Below are 15028 nucleotides of genomic sequence, written 5' to 3'. Positions count from 1 at the left end.
AGCCCATTTTTGTCCCTTGTGGTTTCAAACTTTCCAAAGGTTTTGTATATTTTGGGGAACCTGAAACTCTGTTGTCCTGAGGCCTCGCCTGGGGCTCTGCATATAGCCCAGGACAGGGCCAGCCTTTCCTGGGAGGGTGGGAGCCCTCACTCCCTTACGGCCCATGGGTGGGGAGTAGGGTGGAGAGATGTGCCCAGGAACTCAGGTTAGGAGAGGGGTAAGGAAGCCCCCTGCCAGCTGCTCCTTTGTGTATTGGATAGACAAAGGACTTGCTGTCATCTGCACACCCCTGCTTGTTCTGTGTTAGGGCAGAGGGTAAAACCCAGGGATGATGAAGATGATGTTAACTGCTGATGAAACCAGCCAGAACTCTCTAAAAACCACTCAAAACCCACCCCCGGGGGAGGGTCAGAGAGAGAACTTCTGAGGAACATTCATTACAGATCTGCTGTCTCTGAACATCAAACACACACACACACACACTTTTTTAGTGTTTTTTTTTTTTTTTACTAGTTTTTATTATGGAAATGTGACATAGCCACTGCTAAAATTAAAAGTTCTGTAGAAGGTGAAAAGTGACAGTCTTTCTCACCGCCGTCACCTCCCCATTCATCAGATCACTCTGAAATTCTGACTTTTCTTCTGAAGACTGTCCTTTTTCTGGGTGATTTGACATTGAACATGTGATTAAGAAATAGCCTCCAGAAATTGCATTTCTTACTCTTGTGTGAGCAATTAATGAATATTTTTCAGCCTCAACGATCAAATGTGTGAAATGGGTATGAAAATAATTTTTATCTCATAAGGTTCCTATGAACCTGAGATTCCTGAGATGGGAATCACTTAGTATGTTGCCTGGCACATAAATGAATGAATGGGTAAATAAACAAATAAATAAAATATTACTAACTGTGGACAGAAGCGGAAGCTTGAGTTCAGCCCAGTGACCCTGTTCGGGCTACCTATGCTGGCCTATGTCCAGGCAGGAGCTCTGCGGACGGCTGCTTGGCAAGTGTTGACCATCTGTGAACCCTCTGCTTGGCCCTGGAGCTCATGGCTGTGCTGTGTTTGGCAGGCGGCTCCCCCACGTTGTTGTGACGGGACTACTGGTAAGTGTGTCCCCTGGGGCTGGGAGGTCCCTGTGATATGGGCAGAGCTAAGGACAATTTGAAGACAAGTGGCTTCTGGGCCAGGCTCTGGCTTGGCTCTGTTCTGACCTTTGTTCTCTGTCCCAGCCCGTCAAGCTCTGATTTCTTTTTTTAAACATTGAGATACATTTTGCATATCATAAAATTCATTCTTTTAATTAAAAAAATTTTAAGTATTGTTTTATTATAGTAGAAGTCACACGATATAAAACATACTATTTTAACCTTATTTAACTATACAGTTCAATGGCGCTATTATAATACATTCACATTGTTGTGCAACTCTCAACTTTCACCATCATCCACCTCCCCAATTTTTCACCTTCCTAATTAAAAGACATTTACTCCTTGGAAGGAAAGTTATGACCAATCTAGACAGCATATTAAAAAGCAGAGACATTACTTTGTCAACAAAGGTCCATCTAGTCAAGGCTATGGTTTTTCCAGTGGTCATGTATGGATGTGAGAGTTGGACTATAAAGAAAGCTGAGCGCCAAAGAATTGATGCTTCTGAAGTGTGGTGTTGGAGAAGACTCTTGAGAATCCCTTGGACTGCAAGGAGATCCAACCAGTCCATCCTAAAGGAGATCAGTCCTGGGTGTGCATTGGAAGGACTGATGCTGAAGTTGAAATTCCAATACTTTGGCCACTTGAGGTGAAGAGCTGACTCATTGGAAAAGACCCTGATGCTGGGAAAGATTGAGGGCAGGAGGAGAAGGGGATGACAGAGGATGAGATGGTTGGATGGCATCACCGACTCAATGGACATGGGTTTGGGTGGACTCCGGGAGTTTGTGATGGACAGGGAGGCCTGGCGCGCTGCGGTTCATGGGGTCACAAAGAGTTGGACACGACTGAGCGACTGAACTGAACTGAACTGAATGGAAACTCTGTCCCTCTTAATAACAACACTAATTCCCCATTCCCGTCTCCCCAACTCACCTCACACCCTGCACCCAACCCCCGGCCAATTTGAAGATGTACTCAGAATTTTCCTGAGACTTTCTAACCGGAGATGCTTGTACTTTCCGACTCTGTGAATTGGACTATTCTAGGTACCTTGTATCGGAGAAGGCAATGGCACCCCACTCCAGTACTCTTGCCTGGAAAATCCCGTGGACAGAGGAGCCTGGTAGGCTGCAGTCTATGGGGTAGCTAAGAGTTGGACACGACTGAGCGACTTCACTTTCATGCATTGGAGAAGGAAATGGCAACCCACTCCAGTATTCTTGCCTGGAGAATCCCAGGGACGGGGAAGCCTGGTGGGCTGCCATCTATGGGGTCGCACAGTCAGACACGACTGAAGCGACTTAGCAGCAGCAGGTACCTTGTATAAGTGGAATCAAACAGTAACACTCATCCTTTTAAAATGTACAGTTCAGGGGCTTTTAGTATATTCACGAGACTGTGCAAACCATCACCACCATGTAAACTCAGAATACTTTTGGGTTATAATTTGATTGGATTTAGCAGGTTTATCGAAAATTTCTTAGAGGAAGTCCCAGACTCTTTAGTTCTAGTGGCCCTTGGGGTTGTGTTGGTCTAATCCCACTCCAGCTTCACCTTCTGGGTCTGCCCCTCACCTGATCATACCCGGTCCTTCCTGCTCTTCATGTTGACTTGGTGAACCAGGAACGTGGCTTTGAATGGTGGCTCTGCGCTGTGCTCTCACCATCGCCAGGTGCCACCCTGAGCTCTCCATGTTCATGTTTTCTTATCCTTTTGTTTATTTTTAAGGAAAGGTAGTTTTGAAGTATAGTTGCTTTACAATGTGTTATCCTTTTCTGCCGTACCACAAAGCGAACCAGCCATATATACACTAATACATATATGTGGAATCTAGAAAAAATGGTGCACATGAACCTATTTGCAAAGCAGAAATGAGACACGGGCGTAGAGAACAAACATATCCTTTTATTTTATCTAGGTTCACAGAAATCCCTTGAACCCTGACATATTCCTCACTGTGCCGGCTGACTCTGAACTGGCTGACTCTGACACTATGCCCTCCTCAGCTTGGGGATGTCCTCCTATCCTCTCTGCCAAATCACGCCAACAGCTGTGTCACAGGTGACAGTGACCAAGTGTTCACATTGTTCTCATTGGATCTTCCCACTAATCCTGTGTGTTCACTAGGCAGAGCCCTCTTCCTCCTTTGAAACTGCTCCTGGGCATTTCCCCCCATGAGAGTCATCTGAGTCCTGCCCCCCCCAACCCCAGACAATCCAGAGGCCAGCTCAGCATTTCATTATTAACGCTTTACTGGCCTTTTACTCAACCCATGTCTTCATAAAGCTGAGATTCAATGTGTTCATATTTGCAATCTTCTGCTGCTACTGCTAAGTCACTTCAGCTGTGTCCGACTCTTTTTGATCCTATGGACTGTGGCCTGCTAGACTCCTCTGTCCGTGGGATTCTCCAAGAAAGAATATTGGAGTGGGTTGCCATGTCCTCCTCCAGGGTATCTTCCTAACCCAGGGATCGAGCCCATGTCTCTTACATCTCCTGCATTGGCAGGAGGATTCTTTACCGCTGGTGTCACCTGATCTCCTACCTCTCATGTTTATATGTGAATTGTGCATTTGGGTTCATCTTGTTTTTCTTTTTGGAAAGTGAAGTCTGCAGGGATAAAGACCACTTGGTAATTCCCCTTTCAAGGGCAGAGAGGACTCCTTTGGAGGGTTGGTCCTGGGTCTTGACTTCTCTCATCCCTTCTTCAAGTGGCAGAATCCTCTTTGCTATGGGATACTTGTTCCTTGTGGCTTAGTTGGAGCAGGTATCCCAAGCTGGCCAATTTGAAGATGTACTCAGAATTTTCCTGAGACTTTCTAACCAGAGAAAGCCATCTGTCTATTCCAGCTGGGTTCCAAAGTTGGTGGAATGTATGTCTTCAGGCTGCACATTTGGAAGAGAGCCTGCTGGATCGTGAAGACTCTTATGACATATTTTAATCCCCTAGATTCAACTTTACCTTTATTAAGCTAATCTGAATTATTTTAGACTCTTGGAACTGAAAAAGTCCTAGGCTGCACAAACGGAATAATCCATGGTTCTGTTGACTTGATTGGTCCTTATAAATGTGAAGACTGCGGAATCAAATAAACTAAATTTCCTTCCTTCTTATGGTTTGACAAGCACTTTATATCAAATTCTAAATGATCAAGCCTTGCTCTGACACTCCATGTTTTAAAAGGAAGAAGGTGCAGTCATTGTTCTCACCCCAGACCAGCATCTATGCTTAATTGGAAGAGAGACATGGTACTGAAGTGGGAGGAGACTCATTACAGCCCCACAGCTCTTCTCTTTACAGGTTTTTCTCATAGGAAAGTCCCTTGACTACACCACGGATTTACATACATCATAGGAAGATACAAAGACAGCACAGAATACATGTACCCTTTACCTGTTTCCCTCAATGCTTACATCTGACATAAGGTACAATATCAAAACCAGGAAACTGACATAGTGCCATGTGTATAGTCTATGTCATTTTATCACATGTAATTAATGGTTGATCTTGTATTCTGCAACCATATAGAACTCATTTATGCATTCCAGAGTGCTTTCTTTCATAGGTTCTTTAGGGTTTTCTATTTATATGATCATATCATCTGCAAATAGGCATGCTTTTATTTCTCCCTGTATTCCTTTTATTTCTTTTATTTGCTTTATTATTTTTGCTAGAACTTCTGGAAACACTATGTTGAACGGAAGGGTTGGAAGTGGAAATCCTCATTTTAGTCTCAATTTTATGGAGAAACCATTCAGTCTTTCACCATTAAGTATGATGTTAGCCGTAGGTCTCTTGTAAATGCTATCAGGACGAGAAAATTTTCCTCTATTTCTGGTTTACAGAGAGTTTTCATCATGAATGGATGTCAAATTTTGTGGAAAGCTTTTTTCAGTACCGATTGATATGATCTCATGACTTACCTTTTTTTAGCCTATTAATGTGGTGAATTACACTGAATAGTTTTCAACTACTGAACCAATTTTACATCTCTGGAATAAATCTCTTAGTCATGGTATGCAATTCTTTTGATCAGTTGTTGTATTCTATTTGCTAACATTTTGTTAAGATTTTTGCATCTATATAAATGAGAGACATTGGTCTGTCATGTTCTTTTCATGTATTTTTTAGTCTTCTTTTGGTACCACTAGCCTCATAAAATCCTTGGGAAATGTCTCTCCCATGTATATTTTCTGGAGGAGATTGTGTGGAGCTGGTGAGATTTCTTCATAACACTTGGTAGAATTCTCCAATAAAATCCTCTGGGCCTGGATATTCCTTTGGGGGGAATAAAATGATAAATTCAGCTTTCTTAAGAGTTATAGGGCTATTCAAATGGTCTATTTTATATTAAATAGGTTGTGAGGAACTGGATTTCTGGATTTATCCTGTTTGAGCTTCACTAAACTTTTTGAATTTCTAAGTTTATATCTTTTTGTTAAATTTGAAAATTTTAAGTATTTTTAATTTTTATTTGAAAAAATTTTAAATTTTAAATTTATTTTCAGCCTTACCCATTTCTTTTCTCTTCTGGAGCTCCAGTGACTTGAATGTTAATTCTTTTGTTATTAGACTGAAACAGAATTTGTTATTTATCTGAAATTCAAATTTAACTGGGTGTCCAGAGTTGCAAATTTAACTGGGTGTCCACACTTGCAAATGTGGCAACTCTAAGTGTGCAGAAAACTTGCAACAATTTTGGGGTCAGTGGATGGAGGGGTGTGTTGATGGGAATGGTACGTGTATGCATGCGTGTGTGCTAGGTCACTTCAGTTGTGTCTGACTCTTTGCAAACCCATGGACCGTAGCCGCCAGGCTCCCCTGTGCATGGAATTCTCCAGGCAAGAATACTGGGGTGGGTTTCCATGCCCTTCTCCAGGGGATCTTCCAGACCCAGGATTGAACCCATATCTCTTCTGTCTCCTGCATTTCAGGTGGGTTCTTTACCAACAGTACCGCCTGGGAAGCCCTGTGTGTGAATGGGGGGTGGGTTCCTTACACCTGGGGGCTACTGGGGCACCTGCTCGTGAAAGAAACCTGTTCCAAGGTTTGGATTAGCCCATTATGAGCACCGAGAGCTCAGCGTAAATGAATGTGCTATGAAGGTGGTGTTTGAATTGGGTCCTGGTAGCTTTCCCAGGAAGATAATCCACATACAGACCACATGGTGCTTGCTCGTTCCACCTGCTGTCCTCAGGGTTCTTGTTTTATGATTTGTTTTTCTCAGGTCACTCACGCACACTGACTTACTGCTGCCTCCGAGCCTCCCTCCTTCAAGCTGGCCTCTGACTCATCAGTGGCGGCTGGGTCCACAGGCCAGCACACTTGGGTGTTTTTGGGCTAAAGGGGAAGAAGCCGCGCCAGGAGGGGCCAGGCTGAGTCAGTGCTTTTCTGGGAGTAAAGTCTCCCCTTAGGAAGGTGAATGAACTGTTCTCACCTCGGTCCACAGTCACATTTTCCTGGTCTGAGTGGAGAGTACATCCTCCCCCGTCCTCCACGCTCTGTTGTGTCCCAGGACAGGTTGTTCCTGGGTGTTGAGTAGTGAGACTTAAGAATCTCACCCGTTTTCAATGAAAAAAAAAAAAAAATCACTACATTCAGAGTCAGGTTTGTAGCTAGGAAGGTCTGGAAATACATGTGTAACTTAAAGCTAGTTCACCGGGGAGAGCAAGGTAAGAGACTGGGGGGTCACAGTGGGGTACACTTTCACACTTCTGTATAAAAACACTTTGGCAAAGAGAGTGTCACAATTTAAGAGACCAGTACCAATGCAGTAACATTAGAGACTAAAATTTAAACTAAAACACACCCTCAAGCACAATTACTTCCACTCGTTTTGAAATACTGCTTTCCCAGGCACACACTCAGCACGACTGCAATTGTAGTAAATACACTGCTTTTTTGTTTGTTTTAATTTTTACTGGAGTATAGTTGCTTTACCATTTTGTATTAGTTTCTGTTGTATTGCAAAGTGAATCAGCTATACGTATGCCTATATCCCTTCTTTTTTGCATTTCCTTCCCATTGAGGTCACCACAGAGCATTGAGTAGAGTTCCCTGTGTCTTACAGTAGATTCCTACTAGCCATCCATTTTATACATAGTAGTGTATATGCGTCAATCTGCATTGTATTCTGCTAGGTTGCCTAACACTGTATCCTTGCTGCTTCTCTGCCTTGCTGAAAATTCTAAGTATCACTCTTCAGGATAGAAGGATGGACTTTGAGCTACCAGTGACTTGTAGCTCGAACTTATCTTCCCTGGATACTGACCTGACCAGCAGAGGGAAAGTAGGGAGGGGAGTATGTGTGTTTTTCTTTTTTTTCCATTTGGAAAATGAGCCCCTGGAAGTAGGTTCTCTCTGGCGATCTCTCCAGGCATCATCTATCACCGTCCTGAAGCACATCATACATAATGACCATTTAGACATAATTCTTTGTAAATCTTTATTTAATCCACCAGTCTTCCTGTTTTAAGATCACTTGGTGAAACACAGCTCATTTATCCTGATGATAGCTACATGGTGGTACATACAGTTTTCCCTCTCATAGGTGGAGAAACTGAGTCTGGAGGTGTGGGTGATTTACCCCAGCATCAGCCTCTTATCAGGGCAGCCCTGAGTTTGGCTTCCCCATGTTACGGGTGATGAATTGCAGATATCTTCATGGAGCAGACCATACGGGAAGGCTTAGGTATGATTATTAAATAGATTCATCATCTTCCTGCCACCTTCCTTTTTTTTCCCCCTCTTTGGATTCCAATCACTAATTCTCTGATGTATTTCTCTGGGACATATTCATGAACAGGCCCTTGGAACACACACACACACACACACACACAATGATAATTTGGTCGCACCTACAAAGCAGATAAAGCCAAAGGGAGCCTGCAAAAGAATCTATAGATAAAAAGTCTGGTATCTGAGCAGGTAACACCCAATTACAACAGAGCTGTGTTGACTTACACTTTTCCTTATCGGGGGAATCAGGGATTCATGTAAATCAGAAAAGGATTTGATGGATGCTACTTCATTGGGGTTTCCAGCCAAAGGACAGGTCTGGTTAAACAAAATATATATCCTCCTTATCTACAGTGGCAAGTCTCATGCAACTCCCGGCCTCTCTTCCACTCCTCCAAGCCTTATAAAGACCAGGTCCTTATCTAGAGTTTGTAAGAGCCCCATGTCTAGCAGAGTCTGTGCTAAAATCACTCTGACAATGCCGCAACTCTGGCCCAACCCAAGCTGTTTGGGCAGACAGACAATCTTTTCTTATCTTCAATTGTCTAGGCAATAAATGTCTTTTTCTTCAGATGAATGTTTAGACTACCCCAGGGGAGAGGACAGGTAACGTCTCGCTTGATGGAAGAAGACTTGTAGATTTGAGGGACTTAAAAATTGGTCCGTGAGGTTAAAGGGCCCTGGTGGGAAAGAACAGGCTTGAAGGGGGAAGTTGCTGCCTCATGCCAGCAACAAATTGGTGCAGAAGGGAGAACACCCCTGACAATCAAGGAGATGGCTCCTTTGGGGAGCAGGAAGCCTAAGTTTTGGAAATAAAGAAATAGGGATGGATTGAAGCAGAGAGGTGAAGGTGGTGAGGGAGGGTGGCTGAAATTAGATGTGATGGGGTGGCTGAGATTTTGCTGACCTCTAGTCTGTTGGTGTCAGGAAGGCGGTTGCGGGTGATGAGTGGACACGGGAGGTGGAGTCAGAGACCTGGGCGGGGCTTCGCCTTCCACCGGCAGGGAGGCCTTGCCCAAGCCCCTCCCTCCCCGGCTCCTAAGCTGGTCCTTGGTGAGTGTGCCCAGGGATGCAGGAGGGCAGCAAGAGCGCCAGCTTTGCCTGAGCTCAAGTTCATGGCCCAGGAGCTCACACAGAGTGAGCAGGGAGTCTCTTCTCATGCTTCAAACACCGCAGTGAAACAGCCTCACTCTTCCTGGATAAAGCATTTCAAAATGGCATGGGTCTGCTGGCATTTTTTCACCAGCTGTTTAATGTAAATTTATTTTCCTTTTTTAGATCTGATTCGCATGTCCTTAATGATTCGTGACATCACTTTGTCAACAAAGGTCCATCTAGTCAAGGCTATGGTTTTTCCAGTAGTCATGTATGGATGTGAGAGTTGGACTATAAAGAAAGCTGAGCGCCAAAGAATTGATGCTTTTGAATTGTGGTGTTGGAGAAGACTCTTGAGAGTCCCTTGGACTGCAAGGAGATCCAACCAGTCCATCCTAAAGGAGATCAGTCCTGGGTGTGCATTAGAAAGGACTGATGCTGAAGTTGAAACTGCAATACTTTGGCCACCTGAGGTGAAGAGCTGACTCATTGGAAAAGACCCTGATGCTGGGAAAGATTGAGGGCAGGAGGAGAAGGGGATGACAGAGGATGAGATGGTTGGATGGCATCACCGACTCAATGGACATGAGTTTGAGTAAACTCCAGGAGTTGGCAATGGACAGGGAGGCCTGGCGTGCTGCAGTTCATGGGGTCACAAAGAGTTGGACACGACTGAGCGAGTGAACTGAACTGAACTGAGTTGTAAGAATTCTTGGCATAGTCTGAATGTTAACTCCTAATTGGGAATAGAATTGGCAAATATTTGATGCCATTCTGAAAGATGCTTTCTCACTTCATTGATAGTATCTTAAAAATTTTATTTTATTTTTTGGCCACTCCCCACATGGCTTTGCAGGATCTCAGTTCCCCCACCAGAGATGGAACCTGGGCCCCGGCAGTAAAAACCTAGAATCCTAGTCTTTAGATGCACCGAGGTCTGATGTAGTCCAGTGGATTTTTTGTTTTTCTTGTCTGTGCTTCAGTGTCACCCTGTCTTAGTTTTAAGCCATCCTTGGTCTGTGAGGCAACTAGGGCTTGTAACATGAGACTAGCTTGGAGAGAGGCATTTTGTTATGTGCCTTTTAGGTGTTTGCTGCCTTCTCCCTTCAACTGACTCTAGTTTAAGATCCTCCTAAGTTACTTTCTAAGGTGACCATTTTGTCTACTTCAGATGCCAGCCTGTAATTAATTTTATTTTTGTTGCTAAGAATTATATTTTAACTGTAAAATTAATTCACACTCACTGGATATGTTTTGGAAAACACAGATATATGCAAAGAAGAAAGCAGGAACCCCTCATAAAACACGTGTTCAGATAGAGCCTCACATCACCTTCTGATGTATTTCTCTCCAGGCTTCATAGGGGGCGAGGGGGCTGGCATGTAGACAGAGAAACAGAGCTACACAGATGTAGTTATATATTTTCATAGTTGCTGTCATCCTGTATTTCATTCCTTCTCTCTTCCTAGACCTCCAACATCCACCCACTCTGTCTCAGCTTCTTACGTCACTGAGAGAACAGGAGCCACCCACGGGCCGCCAGCCCCTGCCTCTGTCTCTGGGCTTGTCCGCCCCTCCTCGTCTGGGCATGGCCACTGTCCTTGCTCTTATATGAGCCACTTTTTCACTGTCTTGTGGGCTGGCTTCACTCCTTCCGCATGTTCAAGGACGTGGCTCTAGCAAACCTCCCTTCTCTCTTTAGGCTCACCTATTCTTTCCTGGATTGTCCCCACCACCATCAGACACAGTATGGTAACTCCCTTCTTTAAAACTGAATTCTTTCTTCTTTAAGTCCATATTCCCCTGAAAAAAGCGAAGAGCATACACCCATTCTCTGAAGGATGAGCAGGCGCTCTTGATTGTAGCGTGAGGTACTTATACCGAGGTCACGGAGGAAGTTCTGGAAGGGACAGCTGGGGTCAGTGTGCTCAGGGCTTCGAGTGTTCCATTCTGTGTAAGGTGGGGGATCATTTAGGACTTCTGGGCATGAAGCCCTGGAGGCTCCTGATGTTGCCCAGTGAGGTTACTATGGCAGCAGTGAGGAGGTTGGGGAGGAAGGTGCCCCAGCCCAGACAGGCAGGGATGACAGCAGCATGTCTGACTATCTATGAAAAGAGGGTTTCCTCACTTTTTACAAATGGGCCAGAGAGTAAGATGCAAAGGCAGGTGGTTTCTACAATGCAGAGTTGGGACATTGTCCTGGAAGTGAGCCTTCTGCCACTGAGAGAGGTGATGAGGTTTGTCACCTGGGTCTTCCAGAGAGTCAGCTGGGATAACTGATGAGGGGTGTGAGAGGTCCAGGGCTCCCTGGGAACAAGGGCAGGCTGGTCCTGCTGCTCCCCCCAAGCCCCCTGGGGCGAGTGGTCCACAGTGCCCCACCACCGGGCTTGGAAGGAGATGAGGAGGGTGCTTCTGGGGATGGTCTTTTGGTTTTATTCTCCACCAGTTATTAACAGTAACAAGGTGAGAGAGGCTCCGTAGAATGGATTTCTCAGGAAAGCAGGAAAAGGGAAGACTTTAGCAGTCTGGGATCCAGGAAGGAAAATGGGGTGGTGATGAAGGCTTGGGGTGAAGCCCAGAGCTGCCCCCACCCCCTTGTTACAAGTAACAAGACCGTGGGATACAGATAGGCTGGGAGATGGGGTGAGGCAGGAGAAGCAGAGGGGTCATGAAGGCGACTTGGCTTGGGGAGAAGGGCCTTTTGGAAACAGACAGGACCGGGCTCAGAGGGGACCTGGTGAGCTTCGCAAGGTCTCCTGGGCTCCTCACCTTGTTGAGGTGAAAGGTGACATTTTCACTTCTGGACTTGGAAAGGAGGACCCTCCCAACCTCTCCCCTGTTAAAGGAGCACCAACGGCCAATTGGTTATTTATTTCTTTCTAATCCTGTCGTTTTATGGGGCCGTAAACGAGGGCAGCAGGGAATTAATGAAAAAGGTGTAGCCAAGACAAATAGCAGAGTCCTTGCCCATGTGGCACTGGTAGTCTAAAGGTGTGCGTGATGCAATCCCAGGCCTGTGCTCCCAGGAGGGCAGGGTGGAGCTGCCCGGGAAGTCTGCGCAGCCAGTGGGTGGGCAGGATGGACGAGTGACCTTGACCCTCAAGGGATGGCTGACGGAGAGTCTTTTCCAGAGCAGTGAGGTGGGCACAGGCAGATTGCCAGGCAGCGGGGCTGCTTGGCGTGAGGTGGGGAGGGGTGGGGAGGTCCCAGGAGTCATCTTCATTCTGGAAAAGTGAAGCGAGGGATGTGTATTTGAGTGGATGGCTCAAGCAGGCAGAAGACTAGAATAAGGGCTGCAACCGCCCAGCTCTACAGAAAGCGACCAAGAACCTCCAGATCCAGGAGTTGCTAATTAAGGATGCTTGCCCCAAGGGAACCCTACCCCTCCTCCCTGTGGTGGTGGTGGTGGTGGTTTAGTTGCTAAGTTGCTTCTGACTCTTTAGTGACCCCATGGACAGTAGCCCAACAGGCTCCTCTGTCCATGGGATTTCCCAGGCAAGCGTACGGGAGTGAGTTGCCATTTCCTTCTCCAGGGGATCTTCCCCACCCAGGGATGGAGCCTCAGTCTCCTGTGTGGCAGGCAGCTTTTTTACCACTGAGTCACCTGGGAAGCCCCCTGTGGTTGGGGATGTATTTAGTCCTGATGAGATTAAGGGCCCCATGAAGCTCTCATGGGAAGCATCCTCCAAAGCAAGTTAGTGAAGAGTAATCTGGGGGAATTCCCTGGTGGTGCAGTGGTTAAGACTGTGCTTCCATTGCAGGGGTCACGGGTTCAAGCCCTGGTCAGGGAAATAAGATCCTGCATGCTGCGAGGTGTGGCCAAACATTAATAATAATAATTTTTAGAAGTGCTTAAAAAATAGAAAAGTAATCTGGACACCTGGGGGCTTTAGCAAGGCCTGGAAGGGTGCAGACACGAAGAGGAGAGCTGCTGTCATGGCACGGCTCTCTTGGAGGTGTGGTCCACAGGGAGAGGCCAGTGTGGGCTCCTGGGTGGTTATCTAGTGCAGGCCAATTGGTGTGGGATCCCTCAGCAGAGCGGGTGACTCACCAGGCTGAAGCACTTGACGCAAAGGATTCTTTTTTTTTTTTCTTTTTTTTTTTTTTTCTCTCTTCCCCCCCCCCCCGCCCCCGACGCAAAGGATTCTTAAAATTCCTAAGTTCAACCTTGAACACGTTATGTTAAGTGAAATAAGCCAGCCACAAAGGGATGAATGCTGGATGATTCCGCATCCACGAAGTTCCTAGAGTAGTCGGATTCACAGTGACAGAAAGTAGAAGGATGGGTGCCTGGGTGCTGAGGAGAAGGGGGAGGGGGAGTTAGGGTTTAATGGGGATGGAGTTTCAGTTTGGGAAGATGAAAACCGCCTGGAGATGGCTGGCGGCGGCGGTGGCTTAGCAGTGTGTCCTTAACGCCACTGAGCTGTGTACTTGAAAAGAGTTAGGATGGCCCGTCTTAGTGGTACTTTATCACAGCAGAAAATCCTGATTTTGAGCTTTCCTGGTAGCTCAGTAGTAAAGAATTTGCCTGCCAACATAGGAGACACGGATCAGAGATCCGGGAAGATCCCACATGCCATGGTGGCTGCTGAGCCTGTGCTCTAGAGCCCAGAAGCCGCAACTCCTGATGCCCACTCACCCTAGAAACGTGCTCCACAGCAAGAGACGTTGCCACAGTGAGAACGCAACTAGACAGCAGCCCCTACTCTTGCAACTAGAGAGAAGCCCACGCAGCAATGAAGACCCAGCACAGTCAGAAATAAATAAATAAACAATTTTTAAAATGCTGATTTCACTTTGCATGGACTCTCTGCATATCAGTCTGACTCTGACCTTGATTTCACTTCCTGAGTCAGGAGATGGTGACTGATTGGAAGCCAGGCATCCTGTCACCATCTGGTCATAATAAATGTATGAACACCACCCTGCTTTCAAGTCAGTCTCCTCTGAGTGGAGGTCAGACCTCCAGAGACTGCTCACTTGGAGGGGAAGGTGAATGTCAGCCCTGGGCCTGTGAAGCACTGGTCCCTGGTCTGAAGTCTCAGCACCCAAACCTTCCCCCCAGCCCCCGCTTCACCATCACAGCAGAGAGGGGGGGAAACAGAAGTCGGCTGCAGCTGGCTGTTTGGAAGAAGCAGGATTTTTGGTTATGGCTACATCTGAGCTTATATCCCCATCATTAATGAGCAAGCTGCTAACTCCTTGTAAACCTTGGCTTCCTGATCTGTAAAAGGGCTAATATTGCATATTCTTCAGGAGTGTGAGAGTTCTATGCTGTAGAATATGTTAAGCATAGAGCACAGTGCTTGCCCAGAGGAACTATTCAACAGGTGCTAATTACCTTTCCCTAGCCTCCCACCACCCACACTTTTTGTTTTCCAGAGGTAGGTGTCTTTTTCTTTTTGAAGTATAGTTGATTTACACTGTTGTGCCAATTTCTGTTGTACAGCAAAGTGAGTTCTATACACATATGCATTTTTAAAATATTCTTTTCCACTATCGCGGTATCATAAGAAATTGAATATAGTTCCCTCCAGGAAAGAGTGGAGGACAAGGGAGCCTGGCAAGCCACAACACACGGGGTTGCAAAGAGTCAGACATGACTTAGCGACTAAACCACCACCACCTAAGTAAAACACTGGGCACACAGGACCCTGCAGAAATTGGGAGTTCTGGAGGAAAAATACATCAGAAGAGTGAATATTTCCACTTATCACTTCTGCAGTAAGTCGAGAGAGGTTGAGACCTGTAGTGAGGAAGAAATAGCTGAGCAGGGGACTTCCCTGGTGGTCTGAGGGCTAAGACTCTGTGCTCCCAATGCAGAGGGCCTGGTTCAAGCCCTGGTCAGGGATCTAGATCCTGCATGCTGCAATGAAAACCCAGCTCAGCTAAATAAATACTTTTTAAAAAGAGCTGAGGAAACAGAAAGTAACAAGTGTGGGGAAGATGTGGAGAAATTGGAACCCTTGTGTACGGCCTGTGGGACTGTAAGATGGGGCAGCTGCTGTGACACAGTATGGTGGTTCTTCAAGAAATT

The sequence above is a fragment of the Cervus canadensis genome, chromosome 14 (assembly GCF_019320065.1).
Source record: "Cervus canadensis isolate Bull #8, Minnesota chromosome 14, ASM1932006v1, whole genome shotgun sequence".
Lineage (NCBI taxonomy): Eukaryota > Metazoa > Chordata > Mammalia > Artiodactyla > Cervidae > Cervus > Cervus canadensis.
Note: the sequence above shows the minus strand (reverse complement) of the source record.